General features: G+C 38.5%; 1 long non-coding RNA gene across 1 annotated transcript in view; it reads left to right on the forward strand.

Moving 5' to 3' along the window:
• Positions 1-12,892, forward strand: part of LOC130455952 (uncharacterized) — a 35,488-nt gene extending 22,596 nt beyond the window's left edge. Inside the window, exons 3-5 of the long non-coding RNA XR_008914255.1 lie at positions 2,456-2,575; positions 7,539-7,592; positions 12,207-12,892. This is a non-coding gene — a long non-coding RNA (uncharacterized LOC130455952). The remainder of the gene's footprint in view (positions 1-2,455; positions 2,576-7,538; positions 7,593-12,206) is intronic.
• The last annotated feature ends 3,708 nt before the right edge of the window (positions 12,893-16,600 follow it).

Genomic DNA, 16,600 nt, shown 5'->3' on the forward strand with positions numbered 1-16,600 from the left:
TTTGATATTACTTTCCTTGATTCCCCCAACCCATCCACATTTCCAATCATTTGCCAGAGTGGATCATTTCTAGATCCACTGCCCTTCTTCCACCCATTCCATTTTCCAGACCCTCTTTATGTCTCACCTGGTCTGTTAATTGGTCTTCTTGCCTCCGCTCTCTTCCTTCTCCAATCCCATTCTCCACATAGCTTCCAAGGGATTTTCCTGATGTCATGTTTGAACATTCCACTCTCAGAAATAATCAGTTGCTCGCTATTTCTTCTAGGAGAAAAACATCTACTCCTCCATTTTACATGTACCACCCACCACAATCTGGATCCAACCTCCTTCTCCAGACTGATTCTTTAATATCTCCCTCACCCACTCAATGCTCCACCTGAACTAGTAGACTTATCTCTTCCTACAAATGGCATTTCATCTTCTACCTCTTTGTTCTCCTTCACCTGCTTTGGTGCCAGTCCTATCCTTATATATCTGATTCATAGTATGAATTGATCTATTTGAAAGTGTCTCAAAACTCTCAGTGGAGATTTAAACTTCACTAACTCAAAGTAAAGCCTTTTGCCAACAATAAAATGCCACATTGTTGGTCACTATTATCATTATTACTATTATTATTACCACCATCATCACCTCTCATAAAAAGCTTCTGTAATTTTCTGGTGACGTGGGACAAATCCTCAGTATCCTTTCATTCTAGCTGCCTACTTCCCCTTAAAAATTGAATGCTTGCACTCTAGTATCAGTACTCATGCTATACATGTTACTCTAAAATATTCCAGTCCAAGTTTATCATGATAACCACCAGGTAACATGCCAACTTATTCCATTAAAAATTTTTTTCTTCAACAAGGATGGGGATAAAACCTTAATAGTACATTAGGTTCCACTGAAGACCTGAAAACTAATGGATGAATAATAATTGCCATTTTATGGCACTTTGAATGAAATTATTTGAGTTCATTATTTCAATGGAATCTCACATTGCCCCTGGAATATAAGAATAAAGGTATTATTATCCTCTTCTTATAGATAGACATCCATTTTTATTCATATTCACATAGTTATTATCAAAGATGTCAATGATGACATACTGTTTTTTATTTAAAGATTTTATTTTCCTAATTACATTTATTAATAATTTTAACATATATTTTCCAAGATTTTAAGATCCAACTTGGCTTCCTCCTTCCCTTCCCTTCCCCATCCTGAAGATTGTATAAGGATGATATTAGAAACTGTGTCTTATTATATTAGTTTAGAGATAAGAAGTAGAGAAGTTGGCTTGAGAAAGAATTAGAGTTTGAAGTGGATCTAAGACAGAGTGTCAATTTCAAATGTTGACAGTATGAGGGGGAGGTTTTAATGATTTTTCTGTGGCTTTTGGTCTCTGAAAGTGGCAGTTACTCTGAGGGAGTAGCAGTGAAATACTCTCTCAGAGTACTGAGAAGAGGTGACATCTTTTCTCTCTCTCCTTACTGTCTGAGGTAGAAGGAAAGGAGGGAAAAACCTGAAGGAGCTAAGTCATTTTCCTTTTCCAACTTGGGAAAACACTAGTGACTATCTATCGCTGTTACACAAATTGTTTTTATATCTGGGAAGACCAAAGAAAGACCTTATCTTTGCTTTGGACTCTGAGTCTGCTAAAGCTCAGAGACTAACTTGGTTCTTGCTGAGGCTCAACCAGCTAGTCCTTGCTATTTGTATAACTTGGAGACAAAGTTAAGAAGTATAAAGATAATAGTGTTTAGTTTATTGTATAATAATAAAAATTTGGGTTAGTCAGATCGGGAAGGATCAGTGTAGCCTGTGGGAACAGAACCAGGAGGTTTTATTTGGGTGGGATTAGAATCCCTTAGAGTTTTTATCCTTATATGCTCAATAAAAATTTATTTTTATTTTATATTTTATATAACAAGAGTCTCCTTAGCATCCTTGTGCCTGGCCCTGAAGAGAAGCTCACTTATGAACTTCACTTCATTGATATAAACTGAAGATACTTTGTAAGCACAGCAAGCAGAGTATCTATTCAGTTTATAATCAATAATCAATCCATTGCCTATTATTTTTACAGTGGTGAGTAATTTGATCTGAGTTATATGTATAATATAATTAGTCATTGTTTCAAAAGAATACTCATATAAAACCAAAACCACAAAATAAAACCACAAATAAACTGATGTGGAAAATGTGAAAAAAATATGCTTTGATCTGCATTCTGATTCCAATGGTTCTTTCTTTGAAGATAGAGAGCATTCTTTGTCAAAAGTCCTTCAGAACTTCCCTGGATCATTGTATTGCTGAGAGTAGGTAAGTTTTCATAGTTGATCATTATACAATATTGCTATAATTATATACAATGTTCTCCTGGTTCTGCTTATTTCACTGAGTATCAGTTCTTGTAGATATTTCAAGTTTTCTCTGAAATCATCCTGTTCATCATCTTTTACAGCACAACAATCATCAACATCATACACATAATTTTCTCAGCCATTCCCTAGCTGATGGACATCCCGTCATTTTCCGATTCTTTTCCACTACAAAAGGAGCTTCTAAAAATATGTTCATACAAGTAAGTCTTTTTCTATTTTTTTATGATCTCTTTGGGATGCAGATCCAATCGGTGGAATTATTGGATCAAAGGATATGCATAGTTTTATGGCCCTTTGGGCATAGTTCCAAATTATCCTCCACAATGGTTGGATCAGTTCACAACTCCACCAACAATGCATTTGTGACATATTGCAAAGCAACACTACCTAACGCTTCTTGTTTGCAAAGAAATTTGCAGTTCACAAATAGACATTCCTCATGTCATTTCACTATCACAATTTATCTGTGAGATAGGTAGGATGACTTATATAGAATCTCGGATTTTGAAGAGACCCCACAGACCATCTATATCGATCCATATCTCAAAAATATTCTTTTCCATCATCCCCAACCAGCATGCATTTTTTTTTGCCTGAACACATATACAGAAGGGTGCCAATACCCTGAAGCTGTCTGTTCCATGTTGGAACTCTAATTGTTAGGAAGTTTTATTTTGTATCCTTTGAAAATCATTATTATAAATTAACAAATTCTTTCTTAAGGAATAGGCAGTGATCAGGAGACAAAAGTCATGCTAGCCAGAGGTGAGGGTTTTATTTGGTTGGTTGATTTTGTGGAGGGTTATAGGAAAGTAAAAGTCACTGATTAACACATGAGATGTTTGGAGACATGAGGCAGCATGGGAACGTGTTCGGCATGATGTAACAAAGCATGGAGTAGAATGGTTTGCTGTCTTGTACTATGATGAAGTCTCTTTCTGGTATATTGGGAGGGAAGGAAGGCTGGAAATACAAAGGGAAACACCCAGGAATGAGGCAAAAAAAAAAGTCATTTTATGCCCAGTCTTGCATCCCAATTAGGATTTCATGGTTTCTGGGCTGAGGCTCCTCTTTCCATCCCCTCCCCACCTCAAAGATCTATTATTTCACTAGTAAATTGGTTGTGTCTTCACAGTATCTCAGTTTCCAGGTCCCTTTCCTTCTGTGCATCTTGCCCCTCCCTTTAATTTTCCTTTAGGTCACACGTGGACATGGCACCCACCATGTGCACATCCCTCCTCTCTCCCAGGAAATATGATTAAGGAATTTGGAGTGGCCTGTCTCAGCCAGCATATCCAGACAGTCTCTTAGCAATCAATGGCTTCTGGCCCTATTATCTGTCTGACTCTTACTTCCATTATCTGTTGTGAATTGGAGCTGGGCTCTTACAAGCAGCTTTCGGGCAGCATCAACGTGACTCCTTTCCACTCCTGCCGGATCTCAGACCAGGCTATGGCAAGGCCACAGTTAGATAACATTTGCCATTAGACAGAGTACAGAAAGAAAAATATATGACTAATTCACTCAATAGCTTTGTACCCTGTGTCATACTCATTAACGCCCATCAGTTTGATTATTAAAGAAAAGCCAGGGAACAAACCTCACAGGGCGAGCATTTGTCATCCAGGGCACTTTCTTGAGCCATATTGAACAGTCTCACTCCTCCAAAGGTTCTGGCCAGCTTCTTGCCCCAACTGTATCATTCTTGGGCAAGTTTTAGAAAGTTCACGGACCCAAGAGGAAGTCTGGGTGATGGAAAGAGAGCCAAGAACAGCCTGACATAGCTGAAATTTCTCTCTCCAAAGATACCAGTCATTTCTTAATCACAAAATCTTATTCTCTGTTCTCAATTGCCACAATTCTCGACAAATCTGTAGTTTCTAACACTGTTAATAACTGTCTTTTCCTTGATATTCTCTTTTCTCTACCTTTTTGTGATTCTGCTCCCTCCTAGTTCTCCTTTTACCTTTCTGGCTATTCCTTCTCAGTCTCCTTTGCTGGGTCTTCACTCAGGTCTGTGGACATATCCCAAGGCTCTTTCCTGGGCCCTCTTCTCTTTCTGCCTTGTATTATTTCATCTGGTGATCTCATCAGTTCTCATGGATTCAATGATTCTCTCCATGTAGATAATATCCAAGGCTGCTGTATCTAGCTTTCACCTCTCTGCTGACCTCCAGTCTCAATCTCCAAGTGCTTAGTAGAAACATCCTTTGAGTATTTTTAGTGCAACCCATCAAAATGGAACTGACTCTCTCAGACATAAACTTCTTAATAAGGGTGAAATCATACATCTAGATGTGGAAAGAATCTCAGGTCCATCTAGTTTCATCCTCACATTTCACAGATGAGAAAACTGAGGATTATGGAATTTGAGTATCTTTCCCAATAGCATATGTTAGGCACACAAAAGAAAAATTCTGAAGCACCATTAATGTTCTTTGCACTTTATCCCATCATTCTCTCCCCCCCAAAAAAATCAAAGAAATAAACAATTTTTTTTAAAAAATGAAATGTCAATATTGTACATTTTAAGAACAACATTTGGGAAAATATGACCTCGGTCCAAATCCTGGCTTTTCTATGTGTGATCTTTTTCTTCAGAAACAAGTTACTTTTCCTCTATGAACCTCAGGTTGCTGATTTTATGAAATGAAGGGACTGCAGAGATGATCTCTGCTCCCTTCCTACTGTTGCTTATAACTGGAATTCTCCTATTTGTGTCTATCTAACCATGTTCCAAGGATATTTGATTAGAACTTCCTATTGAGCTCCTAGCTGAACATAACAACCTTTAAGGTCCATTACAATTCTATGATTCAACAGAATCTAGACTTCTCAGAAAATAACACAATGGGAATAAATGCAACTGGATTGGGAATTCTGGGAGAGGGGGCAGCAAAATCCTGGAGCTGTAGAGTGTTGGTGGTATTGGTGAAGAGTATTAGGAGGAAACAGATTTAACTAAGAAACACTCTCAGAGGGTCAGTTCCTGTCTCTAATGTTACAAAATACTGATGTCTTCTGATACTACTCTTGGGTGGACCTTTGCCCCACAGGCATTGCTTTCCCTCATTCTCCTTTAAGGTCCTTTTCTGTGCTTCTGTTCTCCAGGTCTTGCTTTGACCTGAGGATGGTCAACAACGCGGGCATTTTCAGTGTCACTTCATACCCTGAAACAACACACGTAGAGATGATTCCATTACAATTTCTACCAGCTTTTAGGCATCTCCAACATTCATTGGAGAAAGTGATGTTGTGGTTAACAAGCCTCTCCCCTGCAGAGGACATCTTACTGCTATTTCAGATTGTTTATTCAGCTTGCTCTTTTTAAGTCTTAATTCTAACCCTCAGTTTAAATTCTTATTTCAGAAACCCGCCCCCCCCTCTTTACTGGAGACATTGTACTGAAGAAGACTTTGAAACCAAGAAGAATAAAATATACTCATATTGGCTAGCATTCTCAGATAATGGTGACTAAGGTTGCCTAAGCTCTGCAGTTGAAGTCTACACTTATTCTTAATCAACACACAAAAGCAGGAAACCAAGTGGATTTCATTATTGTTAGTCTTCTTGGGCTAGCTTCTCTTAGGCAGTGACTATGAAGCTCTTTTCCATTTGATCAAACTACCAATGAATATAGGAGCCAATGCCGAGGTCATATCTATCTTTGGATATCTTTTTAGAATTTTTCTGATCCTTCTTCTCCATTGGATTTCTCTCTCCTCTGCTCTCTAGCACTTTTTTCTTGCTGGAACCTTTTTTTTTTTTGCACGTTTAAAAACCTTATCTTCCATCTTAGAATCAATACTGTGTTTTGCCCAAAGCAGTAAGGTCTAGGCAATAGGGTTAAGAGACGTGCCCAGAGTCAGACAGCTAGGAAGTATCTGAGACCAGATTTAAGCCCAAGACTTCTAATCTCCAGCCCTGGCACTCTATTCACTGAGTCACCCAGCCCCTGCTCCTCTCAGCACTTAACACTGTCAACTACCCTCCCCTTCCTTGGGTCTCTCAGTTCAACTATCATCTCACTTACACTCAGAAATATATTTTAGAATTTATGATGCCCCTGGCTGAGGTATCTCTATTTCTTCAAGTGAAGGAGGAAATTATGCAAAACTGGGGAAAATATATTGTTTTACTCACTCTCAGAAGCCATACTGCATTGTGATGAATTATCATGATCATACTAGCTAGAGAATTTGAAAAATCTGTCCTATGCAAATAGCAACTGTCGTGTGAGCTATAGAGTTGTGAAAGTCATTATAACTTGTTTTCCTACTTTCCCCAGGAACCTATCACATCTCTGAACTCTATACACTTGAAACTAGAAGGGTTTTAGTTACCTTTAGGTCTAACTCCATCACATCCCATGGAAGAGGCTAAGACAAAATAGGGGGGAAGAAAGAAGTGCTACAAATTCTGGGTGTACTTATTCTGAAAGTGTTGAAGCAAAACCCAAAAAAACACTTAAAAGAAATGGCCTAGAGAGCTGGATGACTGAAAAGGCTCCTTGCAAAGCTCATTTAGTGCTCTTTCTGACTCTCTTAACATGAATATATCAATGAATCTCCCTCCTGTCTCCAAGGATGAGTATCACAGCGACCAAACCTTATCTTCCATTACTTCACTGTGTAATATGTTCCCTAGTTGTGATTATCCCTTTACTTCTTTACATATGAGGATAAAGACTCATATCCGTTGACTAGCTCTTGACTACCTTCTTAGCAAATGCTACAGGTGACATTCGAGCAAACATTTGCCTGGATACAAGGACAATTATCTTTCCCCTCAATCATGCATTTTGCTCTCAGAGCATTTATTCCAGGCTCCTTTTTGTTGTCCTTGTTTTTGGAAAATGTTATTTCCCAGGCTAGGATGATAATGGGGAATTGTTGCCAACATTTGTTCTTTGGATTGACTTTCCACCCGTTTACAATGTTGTAGAGATAGACATATGGCTAATAAGTCAAAGTAGCCAAGAGGACCCTAAGTTCCACTTTGCTTCATCTTGTACTAGGGGGACAGTCATGGGGGGGGTGGGTCAAAAATGGATTGAATTTGGTTCAGGAGAAGAAGAGATTCTGGGAAGGCAGATGGATATCTGTTGATACCAACAGCTGAAAATGAAAGATCATTTAATTTTCTTCGTATTGTTGTTTCTAGATACATGAACAGAACAATGAGCTGCTCTTATCATTTCTTGGTGAGACATTCTGAGTGAGTATGACGTTGAAAGGAGGATTCTTGTCCTGTTGAACTAGATGACTTTTAAAGTCCCTTCCAGGCTAAGGAGGTACCTTCACTCTAAGAGCTTGTGAATTTTACAGCATTAGTCATTCAGTGATTTAAAGGAGAATCCAGTGTAGGGAAAAAAAATCACTTCTAATTAGTCATAGTTGGGAATCTGTTATGTTTTTATTTATATCCTGACTCTCAGATTTCAAAATCATGATTCTGAGGCTGTCCTAGAGGGCAATTTCTCTCTTCATCAGAGGTTTCCTTACCTTGGAACATTCAATCACTGGTATGGCCTTCTCAATATACAATATTGTTGTCGGGTGCTAGAGTTGAACCCCCAGGGTTTGGGAAGGATGCCTTTTGCAAGGATGCAAGACTCTAAAACTTAGCTTAAAAATAAAAAGAGAAACATTAATTTTGGAAGTAATGTTGAATCTGGCCAGGAGGATAGTATAGGTGGAACAACAAGATGAAAGGCTGCTCCCAAAATCCATCAATTCTAGGGATTATATACTTTTTACAACAGTGGGGACGTGATGTTGTGTCATGGTGTGTATGTGATTCTAGAGTGGTAAACACTCAGACATTCTGGGGGGAATTTGGTCATCTGTCTGGGATCTGCCTGAAGACCCTCATAGTTTAGGGGACAGATGGATGTCTGACATATAACCCGATAGTATGAAGGTGTAGCCTGGAGGTGCATCTCTATGGCCATCTCAAATCTAAAGGACAATCCAAGGTTGATAATAATCTCAGGGTCTTATAGAAGTTATCAGATGTTATTGGGTTAGGCATCACCAGGGCAGAAGAGAGCAAAGAAATTTCTCTGCTTACAGTTTGCCTAGGTTTGGGGGTACAATGCCCATGCCAATATCACTTTTCAAGACCTTCTCCCCTTCTCTTATTTATCTATTTGGTGATTTTCTTCTGGGGCTTCCATTTTATTGAGAGGTCCAAACATCCCTTCATTCCCTCCCTAGCTCTGTCCCTAACTTTTAGATTTCAAAATCATGCCTCTTGACAGATATCTTCACCCCACCCCACCCTTAACTTTTCAGGGGCAGGGACTCTCTTTTCTTTTGCTTGAATTTGTGTCTTCAGAGTTTAGTACAGAGCCTTGCACATAGTAAAAGTTTAATAAATTCTTGTTTTCCTTTTTTTCCCCTCCTTTGTTCTCATGCTTACTCTCCATATAAGATCATAGGATCATCACTCTGGAGTTACAGGGGTTCTCAGAGGTCATCTAGTCTAGCCCATTCATTTTTTAGATGAGGAAACTGAAGCCCAGGGAAATACAATGAGTTGGTCAAGGTTACATGAGTAATGAGTATTAGTTGGAATTTGAATGCGAGTTGTTTGACCCTGAAACATATCCTTACTATTTAAGAATCTAGACAGAACTGGAGGACCTAAAAGAAAGTACTAATGTCTATAAATGTCACTTATGTTCATTTTTCTGCATTCTTTGTAAATACAAATTTAGAAAAATAAATTTAGGATAGCTTAGAGAGCTCCTTGCAAGTGTATGAAGATGCAGGAAAGAGCAAGGTGAAATTGAGGCTACAATTCATAGATTTTGTGGACATTCTTATGGTTTTTTGAGTGGGACTATTGTTGTCACTAAAAATGCAAATGAAGAGAAAGGATGCTCTGATAGAAGAAAACTTGACTTTACTGTTGATTCGAGGTAGTCCTGAGAAGATATCTGTATTTTTACTGGCAGGGTTTTGAGGAGTACCTCTTCAAAAAAATAAAAGAACTGGGGATTCCCATCTGACTCAACCTCATTTGGCATCCTATCCAGATAGAAGTTAATCTTTGGAACATGGGTAGGGGGGGTTTGTGTGTGTGTGTTTTTTTTAATGGTATAATTGGGGAAAGCCTGTGGAGACCTGGGAAAATAAGTGATCTGTACCACAAACAATGATAACAATGAAAATGAAACTTTTATTGAAAGTGCTTGAGAAGAAGGAATGCCCAGTTCTGGTGCCAGTGAATCATTAGGCTAGCCACAAGCTTGGAGCCTTGGGGCAAATTGTGTTTATTCAGTAAGAATCAGACCCAGGTAAGCCTAAGGACCTTGGGAAGGGTGTGGTTGTATTGTCTGGGCTTCCTGGGAAGTTTTCCTGATGTTGGAATGTGTTTTTCCTGGGAGGCAGATGATTGGGAATGGAGTATGGGAAGCAGTGAAGACTTTCTTTGGTTTCTTATCCTTTGCATCTTGTCCAGTATGACCATTCGTATATGTACAGTATGGATAGTTCCCAATCAAAGTGAATCATGAATCTTCACTGCAATAGTTGCTTTATTTGAATTTGCCTTACATGTTTCCATTGGGCTGGAATTAACTATAATATTTTACAAAATTGCAATTTTGAATGACACAAAGTAAAATATATGCAATGACTTCAGGGGAATATTATTTATTAAAACAATAAAACCTAGTTCTTATGGGACAAATCTCAGGATCTAGAGTCAGAAGAACACTGGACTGGAATACTCCTTCTGATACTTTCTGAGTTACAATAAGCTAGTCATGTCCTCTCTCAACCTAATGTTCAACAGGATGATGATATTGCCTATCTCACACATTGGCTAGGAGCATCAAATGAAACAATAGATATCAGAGGCTTAAATAGTTTAAAGCTCTAGATGTTTCTCTGATATCATGATCACCACTACCTTCTCCAAAGGTCCAGGATCAGTTTTAGGACAACAGTGATCCAATGATGGTGAGGCTATAGGATCACATGGATGAAAATTCTTCATATTAAATCAGCCCAGGATGGATATGCATCTCATTCTTGAAGGCACAAAGAAAAATAATTCTAATAATGAAGGAAATGGGAGATGTTTAAAAAGACTAATAGTAAAGCCTAGGAAACTTAACCTTTAAAAAAAGAGCTTATTGATGATTATAGCAAGGATGGAAAACAGGAGATGACTATGAATGTGTCTTGGTTCTCCAGCAATGGTGTCAAGAGTTCCAAATCTCAGAATGCCCTAAGATTGGAAAAGAAGGCTAAGGATGATAAAAGGGTGCAGATTACAAGTGATGCTTTTTTAAGGTTCACGATGAATGAGGGAATGATAACTGACAATAGGAAAAAGACAGGATTGGTCAATATTGATTCATCTCCTATTTTATCTGTAAAGAATAATTGCTCAAATGGGAAATAAAAGAACACAAGGAGAAAATAGGAAGTAGATTCTCAAAATGAATATATATATATATATATATATACAAGAAGAAAGGGATGAATTCAAGTCAACTACCCCAGAAGAACTAGATTCTTGAGTCCTGAAATGTAAGATTAATATGATTGTGAAGTTACTGATATATATACATACCATAGTAAAATACTACAAAACTCCAGAATTGCAGGTTATTAAGCTATGCCAGAGTTTTTAATCCAGATATCTAGCCATGCCTTCCTAAATCATGTACCTGTAAAGTTGATTTATTTTCTGAACCAGAGTGAATGATTATTATTACATTTATCCTGCTTGGTTTATATCAGTTATATCCACTGACTTATGAATATCTTTTTTTAGATCTTGATTCTATTGTCCATTATTTTAGCTATCTCTCCTAGTCCTATACCCCTTGGATAAGCATGCCATCTATAATTATGAGTGTCAAATAAAATAGGGGATTCTCAGCTTCACTGAATGGATCCCAGCTTTAGGAGACCAGTTAAGCTGGCAAGTGCTAGTTTCATTCCTGGGGTGAAATACAGTTGAAGTAAATGGCTGGAATGAAAGTGTAGCCCCCAGGTTCTTAAGGCTATCAGTGAATCATTCTGTTCCAAACAGTAGTTACTGAATACTACCTGGAAAAAAATGCACTTCCATGCATTGAGATGAATAATTTGGAAGTGGGAAATGGCGACAAAGGTCTACTTTGTATTAGTTCACTGAGGCTATTGGAGCCTGGCACCTAATGCTATGTATTGGGCTAGGGAACTTAAAAAGGAGTCCCCGAGGCAGAAGACTTCTGGGAGTAAATTTAAACAGCCTTTGATGCAAAGATTCACTTCTGTTTAACCCGAAACATTTATGAGAGGTAGGATCAGTAAATCTATTATTGACACTACTTTACTTGCCTTCAATTTTGACCATGTCATCAGATATCAAGGGGAAGGAATTGGTACCATATAGCAACCTCTAGCTCCTCACAATTTATGTCATCTCCTTCCTTTCACTGAAGATCCTCAAAATATCATGAAGAGTTATTGTAGCAAAAATGATAAGTGGACCAACAAGATGGCCACCTTCTGAGACATCTAATAAGAAATACCAATTTCAGGTGGTCATGGGGAGAGTCTGTTATTTGAAGTATTGATAGCAATGTCAGTGTGAAGAGAAGTTAGTCCCAATAAGGCAGGTTCAGGCTGGACATGAGTGTCTCAAAATGTTTACAGCTGAGTCTATGACCTTAAGAATCAAATTCTCTAAATTAGGAGATTCAACTACATTCTATCAACATTTCTTAAAACCCCCTGATAAAGAGCCATAGCAGACCTTCAGGAGGTAAGTTTTCCTCTCCAAATGTTGAACTTGTCCTTGAAGAATGATGTTTTTACCTTTCAGGAAGAGTCTAAAAATGAACATTGATAACGGGGAAGGCATTCGAAGGAGGACAACTACAGTGGGAAGGAACTCCTAATCCCCTGCTAAATACAAATGGGTTGTGGGCATCAGGAATGTGTATCACAGAGAAGACCAGACTTGAGGGAAGAGAAGAAGATGTCATCGTTGTGTTCAAGTATTTGGAAAACTGTCTTTTGGAACAAGGACTAGCTTAATTCTATTGGGCAGAAACAGGAAAAATGGGTGAATGCTACAAGGAGAGGGGGAAAGAGTATTTTTAATAAATCATTAACAATTAGAACTGTCCAAAAGTGGAACAGGTTGCCTCTGGAAATGGTGGGTTTCACTTATCACAGTACCTGGTATATACTAAATAGGTGCTCAGTAATAAATGCTTATTCCTCTTCCCCCTCATGTGAGATCTTCAAACAAAAGATGGATAGTAACTCTTTCAATATGCTGTAGAAGGAATGTCTCCTTGGGCTCACCTTAAGGGTCTCTGAAGCACCTTCCCACTTTGATTCATATGAAACTTGAGGGAGACACAAAGCTGGGAAGGATCACTATTAAACAGGGTTATATAGTCAGAATCCCAAAAGATTTTGAGATACTAGTACATTGGGATAAATCTAATAAGAAACTCTAGAGGATAGTGATAATACCAAGGCTGTCAATGGCGTAAGGTACTCCCGGAGGGAAGAAGTTTCCTTTATAAATAAAAGTCAGTAGCTTTTCTGTAATTTCTAAAATGTTCTGCCCAAGATCACAAAGCAAATGCAATTCAGAGTCAAGTTCTGAAAACAGGTCTGTCTGTTTGATTGGAAAGCCAGCTGTGAAATCCACACTAATCCACACTGCCTCTCTTAAACTTAATCTGTATAAAGCTGGATATAAAATATTTCCCATATTTAAATATCTTGTAGTTTTGGTCTTTGGGAAAGCTACAGTCATCCCTGAGGTGCAAGAAAGGTTAATGTTCAGGATTAAATGTCATAAAAAAGGTCTCAAGGACAAAAAGATTTCTGCTTACTTAGGGAACTAAAGGACAGTTTGGCCACAGCCAGTAAAGAAGATCAAAATAACAACAGCAACAACACAAATATGACGGTACTTTCTTATGGGAAACTGAGCTAGGGAGCCCAAGGAATTGGCCAGGGTCATTAGAAGCTTCTAAGGAGAAAACTAGTCCTAAGGTCCAAAAAGAAAATAATTGAGGATGAAGCTACCTATTTTAGTTTGTTTCTCAGAAGCCTGAAGATCTGGCAGATAGAAATGGAAAGGGTGCTGAAGATGCCAAGAGATGAGATTAGAGAACAAGGACAACCAAAAATGACCTTCAGTCAAAAACAGTCCTGGAGAAGGAATGGGGACAGGGAAAGCCAGCGCAGAGCATATCAGAGGGATCTGCACGGGCAAACAAGTCAGTCTAAGCAGTCCAAATTGTTTCTTTGGGCCCATTTTTCTGGATATGAAAGATCCAGAATAACCCTTGGGTCCAGCTTGTGCTCTGGCACCAGAAGGTGCCAATTTTAGCCATAGAATTTCACCATCCCTACTCATTCTTGACTATCATGTAAATTGGAGCCTTTTTCAGGGGTGAGATTTTAGGAGAAAACTAAGAGACCAAGACAGAAGAATTATTATAAAAGCTGAAGAGACTGTTCTCAGAAGGCAATAAAAGGGGAAAGACTAAGGATTCTGTGCCACTACATGGAAGTAATTCCTAAAATGCAAGGGGAATCACACTTTCTCTCCCTTGTTAATCTCATTAGCTTCTAGGCATTCAGTTATGCTCTCTGCTGATAATTCCCAAATCCAAACCTGTAGCCAAATCTCTCTTCTTAACTTCACGCACATACCCACAACTCCCTATGGGGAATTATCTAGATATCAGATAGGCAGCTAAGATTCAATATGGTGTCAGAATTCTTTCTAAAGAGCCCACTATATATAAAGCACTAGGCAAAGTACTACTGATAAAAAGAAAGGGGGAGAGGGATTGTCATTGTTCTCAAGGAGTTCAAAGGAAGAAGCAGAATACATTATTATCAATTCTGACTAATTCTACCTTTCAAAAACCTTTAATATCCAATACCTACTCTCCATTGCAAAGATTTTTGTTACCTCAAAACTGTAGGACTGTCAGAGAACATAGACAGGTAGATAGGTGCGTGGGGTTGAAGAGATAAAGAGAAAGAGGAGGAAGGGGATTGATGGAAAGAGAGAGAGAGAGAAATAGGCAAATAGATAGATAGATAGATAGATAGATAGATAGATAGATAGATAGATAGATAGATGATAAGTGGATAGATTGATAGATAGGTAGGTAGGTAGATAGATATATGAATAGATAGATAGATGGATAGATAGATAGATAGATGATAGACAGACAGATAGATAGATAGATAGATAGATAGATAGATAGATAGATAGATGGATAATAGGTAGATGGATGGATAGATAGGTAGGTATGTAGGTAGATAGATAGATAGATAGATAGATAGATAGATAGATAGATAGATGGATAGATAGATAGATGGATGGATGGATAGATGGATAGATAGATAGATGGATGGATGGATAGATGATAAGTGGATAGATTGATAGATAGGTAGGTAGGTAGATAGATATATGAATAGATAGATAGATGGATAGATAGATAGATAGATAGATGATAGACAGACAGATAGATAGATAGATAGATAGATAGATAGATAGATAGATGGATGATAGGTAGATGGATGGATAGATAGGTAGGTATGTAGGTAGATAGATAGATAGATAGATAGATAGATAGATAGATAGATAGATGGATGGATAGATGGATAGATGGATAGATAGATAGATGATGGATGGATAGATGAATAGATAAATAGACAAATGGATCAATAGATAGATGGATCAATAGGTGGATAGGAAAATCGATTGATATGTGGATAGATACATAGATAGAGAAAGATGATAGACTGAACATTTATTAAGAAATTACTGTATGGCAGGTACTTCTTAAGCACTGTGGATAGAAATATATGCAAGCAAGACAGCCCCCGTACTCAAGGAACTTACATTTTAAAAGGGGAACAAAACATATAAAGGGATGCTGAAGATGTAGGGATAGTGGGGGCAGCTGGGTAGCTCAGTGGATTGAGAGCCAGGTTAGAGATGGGAGGTCCTAAGTTCAAATCTTGCCTCAGACACTTCCCAGCTACGTGACCCTGGGCAAGTCACTTGATCCCCATTGCCTAGCCCTTACCACTCTTCTGCCTTGGAGCCAATACACAGTATTGACTCTAAGATGGAAGGTAAAGGTTTAAAAAAAAAGATGTAGGGATAGAGAATATGGATGTGGGATTTGGTAAGAAGAAACCCCAAAAGTGTGTTGAATTTCTGTGCCTTTGTAATATGGAATGTAAGTTCTTCTTTTAAACACAGATGATGAAGGGTTATAGTCCAAACTTCCAGTGGGAATGAGGGCAGAAGGGAATAATCATATATTAGGCACCTACTATGTATAAGACATTATGCTAAGCATTTTTTAATTTTGCAAATATAACTTCATTTAATCTTCAGAAGCTTAAGTCTGACCATGTCACATGCCTGTTCAACCTTCTTCTGGGGCTCCTGATTGCCTTAAGGAGAAAACTCCTCACCCTAGTGTAGAAAGCCTCCTTTATGAGGAAATGAGAGTTTGAAAGACTTTGGATGGGCGAAGAACACACAGAGATATATCGTGAGGATTAGATGAAATAAAGAAAACACTTTGTACCATTAAAGGTTTGTCTGTTACTATCATTAGTACCCACAGTGAGTGCTCTCTTCCAGAGGTGGACTCCTTAGTTTTGCCTATCAAGTCTCCCTCAGTGCAGATTGAGATCTAATTCTTTTTTTTTGGGGGGGGGGGGTGGGGGTTGAGGGTGGCTACATTAAACTGTTGACCCATTTGTAGTTTGTCAGTGTTTCCAGTCTAAAAGACGATTCTGGACTTCATTCTTTAATGAATACTCATCTATCACCCTCTCTTCAGTCTCTAGTCTCTAAAGCATCCTTCCAAAGCCATTCAGGCTCTCATTTCCTCATCTGTTATCCCTAGCCCTGCTATAGACTCTACCTACACTGCAGCTAGACCCTTGGACAGGTCAGGAGGAAAATCCAGACAATCCAGCGATTCAGTGAGGAGTCCCACCCATGCCAGTTGCTGAGTTAGGAACTGGCCGCCATATTGCTGCAGAGTTGTAGAAGTTGCCCCCTGAGGTAGCTGCCTATCCACACTGGCTGATTGCCAGAGGCAAACAACAGCTAATAAAACACCCTGGCGCCATTGAAACATGAGATAATATTTTTTCGGCAATCCCACTCCCTGGAGCCATACTGGAACTGGGGGTGGGAGAGAGAGA

This window comes from Monodelphis domestica, chromosome 8 (genome assembly GCF_027887165.1).
Source record: "Monodelphis domestica isolate mMonDom1 chromosome 8, mMonDom1.pri, whole genome shotgun sequence".
In the NCBI taxonomy this organism is placed as follows: Eukaryota; Metazoa; Chordata; class Mammalia; order Didelphimorphia; family Didelphidae; genus Monodelphis; species Monodelphis domestica.